General features: G+C 38.5%; 1 protein-coding gene across 2 annotated transcripts in view; it reads left to right on the top strand.

Moving 5' to 3' along the window:
- The first annotated feature begins 6,445 nt into the window (after nucleotides 1–6,445).
- itgb1a (integrin, beta 1a) overlaps nucleotides 6,446–9,915 on the top strand; it is a 42,372-nt gene continuing 38,902 nt past the window's right edge. Inside the window, exon 1 of one of the 2 annotated variants that reach the window (XM_041968304.1) lies at nucleotides 6,446–6,782. The gene's annotated coding sequence lies outside the window, so the exon portion shown is untranslated. The remainder of the gene's footprint in view (nucleotides 6,783–9,915) is intronic. The other variant, XM_041968305.1, reaches the window with a different exon arrangement.

Genomic DNA, 9,915 nt, shown 5'->3' with positions numbered 1-9,915 from the left:
CATAAAATAGAGGAAAGGATCTGTTAGTTTTTCCTCGTCAGAGAGAGTAAGGTGACAGAATCAGACTCAAACAACTGAGCCAGGTTGGTGGAGCTGGAGAGAGAGAAGAGCAACAGAAATGTGACAGAGATGATGCAAGATGATGAAGGAGGCGGAGGTGGTGGCAGGAAGCCACAGCGGTGAAGAGATGGAAGAGATGCAAGACGAGGAAGGAGAAAGTCTGATGCAAGACAACATGCAGGGCTCAGAGAGTGAGGGAGAAAATCACCAAACATCTCCAGCTGGTCCACATGGATCAGGAACTACATAATGCATGTGAACTAGAACATGATGAAAATAGACACTTTGCTGGGCAGTTTATTTAAAAAAAAAACATTGCTTTGCCCTTTTCAAATAACTTTGAACAACATGTTTTCACTAACAAGATGATTAACTGAAGAAAAGGCCTCTGAACCATGAATGCAGCACTCAATATTCTGGTTCTTGCATCTAAAAAGTCCTCTTCATCATCCTCCTCACATTTAGACCTCATCAGACCCGGACCACACCTTTTATTTTCTACAAATTTCACCTAAACACTGAATACCTCCAACTGTTGGTGGGTAGTATAGGTTATTTTCACTGGTGAGTCTTTAAGGCAAATTTATTTGTTTAGCACATTTTGTGTACAAGACAATTCAAAGTGCTTTACATAGAACATTAAAAGCATCACAGCGAGATGCAGGAAGCAATAACAAGTGCGTTAAAAAACAAACATTAAAAGAAGTTAAAACAGAAAGAAAAAGCTAAAATAAAATAGATAAGATGCAAGAATTAAACTTCCAGTGTGGGAAAAACATTATTAAAACATGATCAAGTTTAAAAATGCCAGCTTAAAAGAAGATGCAGATTTGGACTTGTAAATAAAAACTATTGAGTTTTTATTTAAGCTGCTAAAATGACCAGCTGATACGTACAATAAAAGTGGCGTACAGTCCTTTGCTTTCAAAGAATCCATGCATTTATTTAAACTACTGAGGAATGAACATTCGCTGGTGTTCTGAATGAACAATAAAACCAATATTTAGAACCTTGATGATTTTAATAAGAAAACATATTTATCATTTCGTTAAACCTTGCTGGACAGATGATGTGTTCCTTTTGATGATTTTTTTTTTTTATATATATTTTTGTCACTTTACTAAACAGAAAAAATGGTGCAGTTTTTATTGTAATAAATGGAACTTTTAATGATTATGATTTGATTATTTTTGTTTATTTTGGGCCCGGTATGTTAATAAATTTAAAGTGAAAAAATGATCAGATGATGGGGAGGTTGTGCTGAAATAGTGATGCTAAACAGGTAAGTTTGTCTACATGGTAAAAAGGCCAAATTCAAAGTATCAAATCACCCAACATAAGTCTTTTTACAATGATAGCTGCCACAATGCCACGATGAATAATACTAAATCAAATCAAACTTTATTTATAAAGCACCTTTCATGCCACAGGCAACACAAAGTGCTTTACATGATTAAAAACATTTATGCATATAAAACAAAACAAAGTAGGAATACATAACAATAGAAACACTCACCAAAATATTTCACACAACTGCACGCACACATACACACACGCACACACACACACACACCAAGTAGCCTTCACTCCCCATTCTATACAAACATGATTCTCTTATTTCTGTCTCGAACTGAATGTTGTTAAAAATACTAAAAGTGATAAGCATCTGGCCTGATGCTGCTGTGAGGAAACAATATCAGTGTCATGGGGATCCATCCACACCAGGGGCCAGTCCACCCATGTCAAACAGCGGCAACCATTGTGGGTGCTACTATTGTCTTAAATGATTACATCTAATCAATTTAATGTTAAACATTTTATTTGGTAGTTTTCTGGTGGAAGGAGAGACGGAACAAGTGGGAAGAAAGAGGAAAGAGGAAGGAGCATTCAGGTGAAGAAGAAAGAAGAGAAAGCATCAGGAGCAGGTGAAGAGAGATGAACTGAACTCTGTAAAGGTTTTTTTTTTTTTTTCGTTCATTCATTCTCTGTACCGCTTGTTCCATTACGGGTCGCGGGTAAGCTGGAGCCTCTTCCAGCATTAACAGGTGAGAGGCAGGGTACACCCTGGACAGGTCACCAGTCCATCACAGGGCCAACACATAGGGGACAAACAACCATTCACACTCACACACACTCCTAGGGAGAATTTAGATCAATTAACCTAACTTGCATGTCTTTGGGCAGTGGGAGGAAGCTGGAGTACCCGGGGAGAACCCATGCATTCACGGTGAGAACATGCAAACTCCACACAGAAAGGTCACCACCCTCAAGGTTCGAACCTCCCCCCAGCCGAGATTCGAACCAGCGACCTTCTTGCTGTGAGGCTGCCGTGCTAACCAACGTGCAGGTTTTTTTTTTCCTTCTTTTTTTAATTCAAATGTAATGTTCCAAAACACAAAACATTAGCTGTTCGATCTAACATTAGATGTAACGTTAAACATTATCATGCATTAGATGAAACATCCCATGGCGTTAACACGCAGGTATCTGGGCATTAAATTATGTTTTAGGTACTCTACAGTCTACTGCTAAAACATCTTTATGTTTATAAAAAACAAAAAAGTCTTCGCTCATCTTTGAATTTACATCCGATCTGGGCTCAGCCCAGGATGTTCTTAAAGGCTGGAAACACCCCCGTGTAAAGGTAAAGAAAAAAAAAGCCAGTTGATGGTAAAATTGGTATTTTCTTCATTTGTTACCCCTCAACCCACAGCGATGGTTCAGAAGAAATCCTGCCTGTGTTCACCAGTGCGATCATACTGGAGGTATGAAACATGAGGTCACTGTAGTTCTCTGTGATGATGGAGAAAGAGTCAGAGGCAGTGTGTTGTAGATATGGTAACAAGGATTTAGTCCCTTGTAAAGAATTTACTGGTCATCCTGAGGTTTCTTTGAAACAGAAGAAAATTTAACTTATATAAAAACCCCCAAGTAACCCATCAAGATGATTTTCTTAGCTGCTCCACCTTGCAAAGCCGTACTCAACACGAATTAATTCATCAGTCAAAACATTTGTCATTTATTTGTGTTACGCTTAGAAGATTTATTTTTATTACAATGATCTGCAGAACAATCTAAATATAACTGGATTTTACACTTTTGATGGTTAAAATCAACACAAATTGTTATAATATGAAGCTGCTTTTACTGGTTTCTTAATGGTTTCTATGCTGTTCACTGGTTTTTACCTGGAGCAGCTTTTGGGTGAGTTACCTGTATTTCCAGTTGTTTAATAACATCTGCAGCAGCATTTCTGAGGAGACAGAAATGTTACGTTGTTTAATGGTCAGCCAGGTCTGTATCTGGAGATAGAGGGTTGATGGATGGTCGGCACGGTGGGCTGCAGGAGGTGCAGTCATATGGATTTTCACCCGGAAATCTAAAACAAACTCAGACTGAGTCTGACATGTATCAAAGTTATTTGATAGTCTGTGCTTAAAACTTAAAGTCCTTTATAAAGCGTAACTAGTCCAAACAGACTAAACATTCAACAGATTTCTTGTCTTCCAGCTTCTCAAACAGATCTGAATCTGTGGTTCTCTATCTGGAGCCATCGTCCCTGTAGCCATGTAGTGACTTAAACACACCACAGGGGGGCTTCAGGATACAGGGAATTACAGAATACAAGTTTATCTTTCTATGCACTGACAGTCCGCTTTATCAGGTCCACCTTCTAGTACCAGATCCAGAACTCCTTGAATCATTGATGTGATAGATGGAACAAGGTGTTAGAAACCTTCCTCAGAGGTTTTGCTCCATATTGACATGACAGCATCACACAGTTGCTGCAGGTTTGTCGGCTGCATCCATGATGAGAATCTTCTGTTCCACCACATCCCAAAGCTGCTCTACTGGACTGAGATCTGGTGACTGAGAAGGCTGTTGGAGTCCAGTGAACTCATCATCATGTTCTAGAAAGCAGGTGGAGATGATCTGAGCTTTGTGACATGGTGCATTACCCTGCAGTCGCCTTCTTCATTCTGATGCTGACTTTGAACTTCATTGAGTCTTCTTGACCATGAATTCATGTCATGTGATTAAAATAACCTTAGATTCCTCCTAATTCTATTTAGTTTTCTCATTAATATTTCATAGCTGGACTCCTAACATTTTGAGTCAGATAAGATGAAGAAGCTGAACATTTGGATTTCATACTTGGTGCTACAGGACAGGACGTGAAAGAACAAGCTGCCTGTAGGAAGGTCTGGCTATCTGCAAAATCATCCTCACTTCCTGTTGCTCAGTCAAAACAAATCTGCTTCCTGGAGGTTTTACTTCACTTGGACAACATTCATGGAGATGCATCATTCTCTTGTTTATTAATTCATGACAATTCAGTGAAATCAGTGCTTCATTCGGATCTGTCACATAGAACTCCTATTATAATAAGTTTTTTTTTTTAATTATTATTAAACATTGGTATATTACAAATTATACAGCCAAAAACTTTAAACATGTAAAAGATTAAAGGAATAAATGTGGAGTTGTAACTCACTTAAACCAAGGACAGATTGTCATCCTCCTCGAGCGGGTCTGCTGTGGAGCACACAAACAAGCTGCCTCTTCATGTAAACACTCCCTGGAGAATAAACAGGATTTGAGGAGCTTCTGGGCCTAATAGTTTGTTTTCTCTTGCATTTTTTCCACCATTTCCCCAGAGCAGAGACAGTAAAAACATTCCACTAAGTTTAAAGATAATAAATAACTTACTGATTTAATTATTTACACTGAAACTGCAGACGTTCTCCACAGAATTATGAGCTTTATGAAGCCCTAAATAACTGAGAAAACTATTACGGTTATTATGCATTTCAGTTTATGTGATCGTAAGTTTTCCATTTACAACATTTTAAAGACTTGAAAAAGTATTTTCATGTTGTTTTCACTGCTAAACTTAGCAATATTAGCTATTTCTTTGTTTTATTTTAAACAAAGTTAAACTACCAGGAAGCGTTTTGAACTTTAAATTAAATATTATAAAGATTAGCAAAACAATAATCTTATAAAAACACATGGAGGATGTTACAAAGGAACTATTTTCTGGGCTAAACAGAACTTAGGATGTATCACGCTGTTTTCTTCTTAATACCTTTTCCCCTGCTGTTTCCTTGTGCAGCTCAGGATGGAAGTAATTATCTTTATGGATTGGTGTATGAACACAGTTTTTTGTAAACTGCACTAATGTGGATCATTTAATAGATTTATTTGGATTGATACAAATAAAGCTGAATTGAATAAACAGAAGCACAACCATAATATTCTGTCTGACCCTCAGAATAAGTAGGATATCATTTTTCTCTTTTAAGCCTTTTATTTGTAATTTAAATATTTTATGATTAGTTTGTACCACCTGTTGAGGTGAGGATGATGATGATGATGATGATGATGATACCCCGTTTACTGGAGTTATTGACCGATGGAATATTATGTGGACATGTCAGCAACAGGCAATTATTTTAGTGTGAAAAGCAGTGACGTCAGTGGGGGAGGGTAAAGTCAGCAAAATTCCAGACAAAAAAGGAAATAGAAGCAACAGCCTTCATAATAAAAGCAATATGAACGCATTGACGATTTTTAAGGAGCTTTGTGCTAGCTTGTTTTAGATAGTAATTCATTAGGGAAAAAAAGTGGAAATAAATAGGCTTTCTAATGGGATAACATTTATTGCCAAGAAGTGTTGTTACAACACAAAAACAATCTACCAAAAACAAATTGATTTATTTTGTGTGCTAAGTTAACCTTAGTGTGCTGATGTTAAAATTAATCTGGCATAAAGCTGTAAGCTTTGTTGATTAGAAATAAAGAAAAAAGCTCAGTAATGTAAAAGGACTATAAACAGCCTTTCTGAATGAATAACATTTACTACCAAGAAGTATTGTTACAACAAATACTCCACCAAAAAGATTTATGTAGTTAGTGTGCTAAGTTTACTGTTGTGTGATAAACCCTAGAAGAGTGTTCATTAGAAAAAATATCATTTTAGTTCAACCACTGAAAAGTAAAACTTTCCAAAGTAAAAGATTTATTGCCAAGAAGCATAGTTACAGTGTGGCTGATACACCACCCAAGTCAGCACACATCTGCTAGCTATCACAAAGCTTATAGCTTGGATGTAGACTAGACTGTAGCTACATTATAAAACAAGTTTACAGCTATATCATTATCAGAAACTTGCTGTTGAACACTGATTAGCTTCCTAGTTTTTATACCTAACATGAACATATTTTGAAAATAATTGCACATTTATTCAAACATCGTAAATTAGTTTTATATTTAGGATAGGCAAACGTTAAAAATAAAAAAGTTTACACTTTTGACGTTTAAGTTGGGTTTTACTTTAAAGGTGACAACCGGAACTTCCTGTCTCGAGCGACGCTCGCGCAGTTTGGTAGGGGGCAGCGGAGCTGGTCACTTTTCTGCTGCTTCACCAGATTTAGATCGAACACAAGAGACGCGCTCAACGAGGATAACGTTTTTCTTTCGGGATTTTTTTCCCCGTTTATTTGGCTGTTATTTCACAGACTGAAGAGCTTTATTTGTTTCTCTGAGGGGACTGAGCAGCAGGAGAAATTTGCTTTAAGTTAACGGAGGAGAAAGTGTCCCCCCTCCCTCTCTCGGTGCCAGCACGGCAGATAGTCGCTGCTTCATCACTGGGATCTGAACGAGGAGAGCTAGCTTACTGCTCCTGTATGTTGCCTCGGCTATAACACCTCTGCTGCGCGGTAAACCAGCCTTTTCTTCTACTTTTCTTACAGTTTTATTTCTTTGTTTCATCCAAACCCGATAAAATAACAGTATTATTGTTATTTATTAGATTGTTTGTTTGTTTTTACATGTTGGATGTTGCTCCTTTTGAACTGTTTTGAAACTCACCAGTGAAATTATAGTCGGTGTGTTGTAGTTTGCTGTCTGAAACTTATTGAACGTAGTTTTCAAGGTTATTTGTTAAACTTCATAATGACCTCGCATAAAAGTGGATGAATTTGTGTTTTCTGGTGCTGTCTGAGTGTAATGCACTGTAATCTGCATGGTTTAATTAAGCACATGCAACAGGCTGCTCATCTCTTCTTTAATGAGGTCATATGAAAGTGCTTCAACAAGATCTCACATTTATTCTGATTACACCAGGATCACGTCACCTGAGGTGCTGACAGCCCAGAGGTATATTAGAAGCTTGAAACTTTTGATAGTGTGAACAGCTGATGTCAAGCAAAGCTTATACAACAATCAGGACCCTTAATGACTGAATGCACTAAAAAAAAGTGCCAGCTCCCCTCCCCAGCAGATTCATCTGAAGAGAATTGGGAGGATGCAAGCTTTAGAAATGCTACTGAGTGTGCTGACTCCACACTGTGGAGGCAGGGCCCAGAAACTCAGTTTAATCAGGGAAATGGAGGCAGGAAGAGAGAGGAGGACAAAAAGAATGAGGGGATGTCAGAAGGAGATATGGAAGTCAAAGGGGGCAGAGGAGGGGGAGGAAGGCTAATTGAGAAGGAGGATAAATGTAGGACATTGAAGAGGGGAGGGGGGGCTGAAAGACGGTAGTGGAGGCAGTAGCCACCAGATGAATGGATGTGACCCCAGGGAACAGCTGCTACTGCAGGGGCCCGGCTCCCACCTGATTTATGATGCCACTTACTACACAGAGAGCCACACCCAGGCCTTTCTTCTGGACATGCGACGTTTATCATGAATGTGTGTGTTTGTGGTGGAGAGTGACGTACACCTCATGTGTGAATTTGTCGCCTTGGGACAGAAGTGATGAACGCATACAGTTTGTATCTACAACACATGCTTTGTGCCACAGGGGAAGATCACAGGCTCGGAAACTAAATGGCTGAGATTGCTTGTTCCTTCCTTTTACCTCCACCACATGCACACACATGACCGGACCCAGAGAGTTATTGTAGAGCAGAGCGATTTATAAGGCAGTAATCCTTTATCTTTCCAGGGAGATCAAGATTATTAATTGTCTTGGTGCAGATATTGAAATAATCCTGGCTATGTGTTCAGTAACTGTACACCATACATGTGTAAAATCACACGAACACATGCATAAACGTGCAGATTGGTGTTCTGATTGGGGGGGGCGTGGAAACACATTCCAATATTCATGTAAACGTTATTTTTACATGAACGGTACATCAGCTGTACGACAACGTAGCTTATTCCCACATTTTATATTACGGCTTCTATTGCTCTGTTGGCTTTACTCAATAAAGTTTAATTAAAAATAAAACATTACAGCTAAAAGGGGACAAACTGAAGTCGGTAAATATGCACACACAGCTGTATTTATTGGAAATGACCTTTTCTTCTTCTACTGCTGTAAAATGATTAATTTTGTTCAGACATATAAATGCATGTCATGATCAGAATAACTTTCAAAGGGTCCATGTAGACGGTAGAGGTCTGATCAGAATTGTAACCCATTCTAAGGTTGCACATGTAAACATGCCTAATGTTATGTTAAGTAAGCATAAATATAATTAAACCAGTCATTGCACATTCACCATTATCCTGCAGGCGGGGAAACATATTTAGGGTTTTTACTCCTTTCACTTCAACGGTTTTCTGACATATTTTACAAGCTGTTGAGCCGTCCTCCATGATGACATCTTGGTCTTTTTTTTTCTCTCTGTAACTTAAAAAAAATCTGGCAAAGACGACTTGATCCATTTATTTACGGGGAATAACCCTGCCATACCTTCCCACTCCAACATGCCTCAAAGCAACACCTCAGAGCTGCTGTTGTGATCTGTCCATGTGGTTCAGACATAATCTTTTGACATTTAATACTGCAATTAATTGTAAAGCAGAAGTGACACCTCTAAATCTAACCAGTAAGTCCTAACTACAGCAGTTGGACTTACACTCTAAAAGTTTCCTCAAACATTTAGATCAAGAAAACAATTAAAATAATCCTTCTTTTTTTATACATATAAAATACAATAATTTCTTTATTCTGTGTTTCATTTGACTGTTTTTAAACTTAAGTGTGAGCTGGATTTTGCACTTCACCAGCTGCTCTTTGTCTCCTGTGAGTTCAAATGTTCTTCTGGGCCATTTTTGGTGGTGTGCCTCCTGCTTCTAAAAACAGCCTCTGAAAGAGCAGGGAGGAATGGTGTGGTTAAAGCTGACCTCTGCTTGCCAAGGTCTGCTGAGAAAATGAAGCTAAACATGCCATGTTGGTGGTAAACAGTGTCAGGCTGCTGCAGACTGTCATACCATGTTGTTACTGTTTAACTCAGAGACTCTTTGTGTTTATTCTCATGTCTTTGCTCAAAGATATGAAAGTGTTCCAGTCCAACAACAAGAACTCTTGTAGCTTCATTCAGTAACACGACTACTTGCTTCTCTTTCATTAGGACTTACAATAGCTGAGCTGAAATGAATGAAAAGGTGATTATGCTAGTGTGGAAAACTGGGGAGGGGTACCAGGCCAGAAAGCTTTATCAGCTTCCTTTGTTAGATAAGAGAATGAAGGGAAGTGACAGGAAATGAATCGCGACTCATGGGTTGGACATGCATCAAAAGGTCCCCAGCTAGAAACCTTGTCTGTTTCTTAAATCTTTACAGATTTCTAACCGCATTAGGACAGATTTTCTTGCCCAGTTTAATGTCTTTTATGTTGATTAATGAATATTTTTTGAGCTGTTAAAAGAGCTACTGGTTCTGCTGGTATCTGAACTAGAGCTGACAGGATTCCTGGAGTTTCTCCTCTGCACGTCCTCAGTGCAAATGATTTGCTTTGATGTTTCAGTTTAAGTTGATGGAGGAAACTGGAGAAAATGACTAGCAGGAAAGTCAGAGAAAGAGTAGAAATGCTGCACCGTGTACCTGGTGGTGATATCG

Source organism: Melanotaenia boesemani, chromosome 18 (genome assembly GCF_017639745.1).
Source record: "Melanotaenia boesemani isolate fMelBoe1 chromosome 18, fMelBoe1.pri, whole genome shotgun sequence".
NCBI lineage: Eukaryota > Metazoa > Chordata > Actinopteri > Atheriniformes > Melanotaeniidae > Melanotaenia > Melanotaenia boesemani.
Note: the sequence above shows the minus strand (reverse complement) of the source record. Positions and strands in the feature narration are given on the sequence as shown.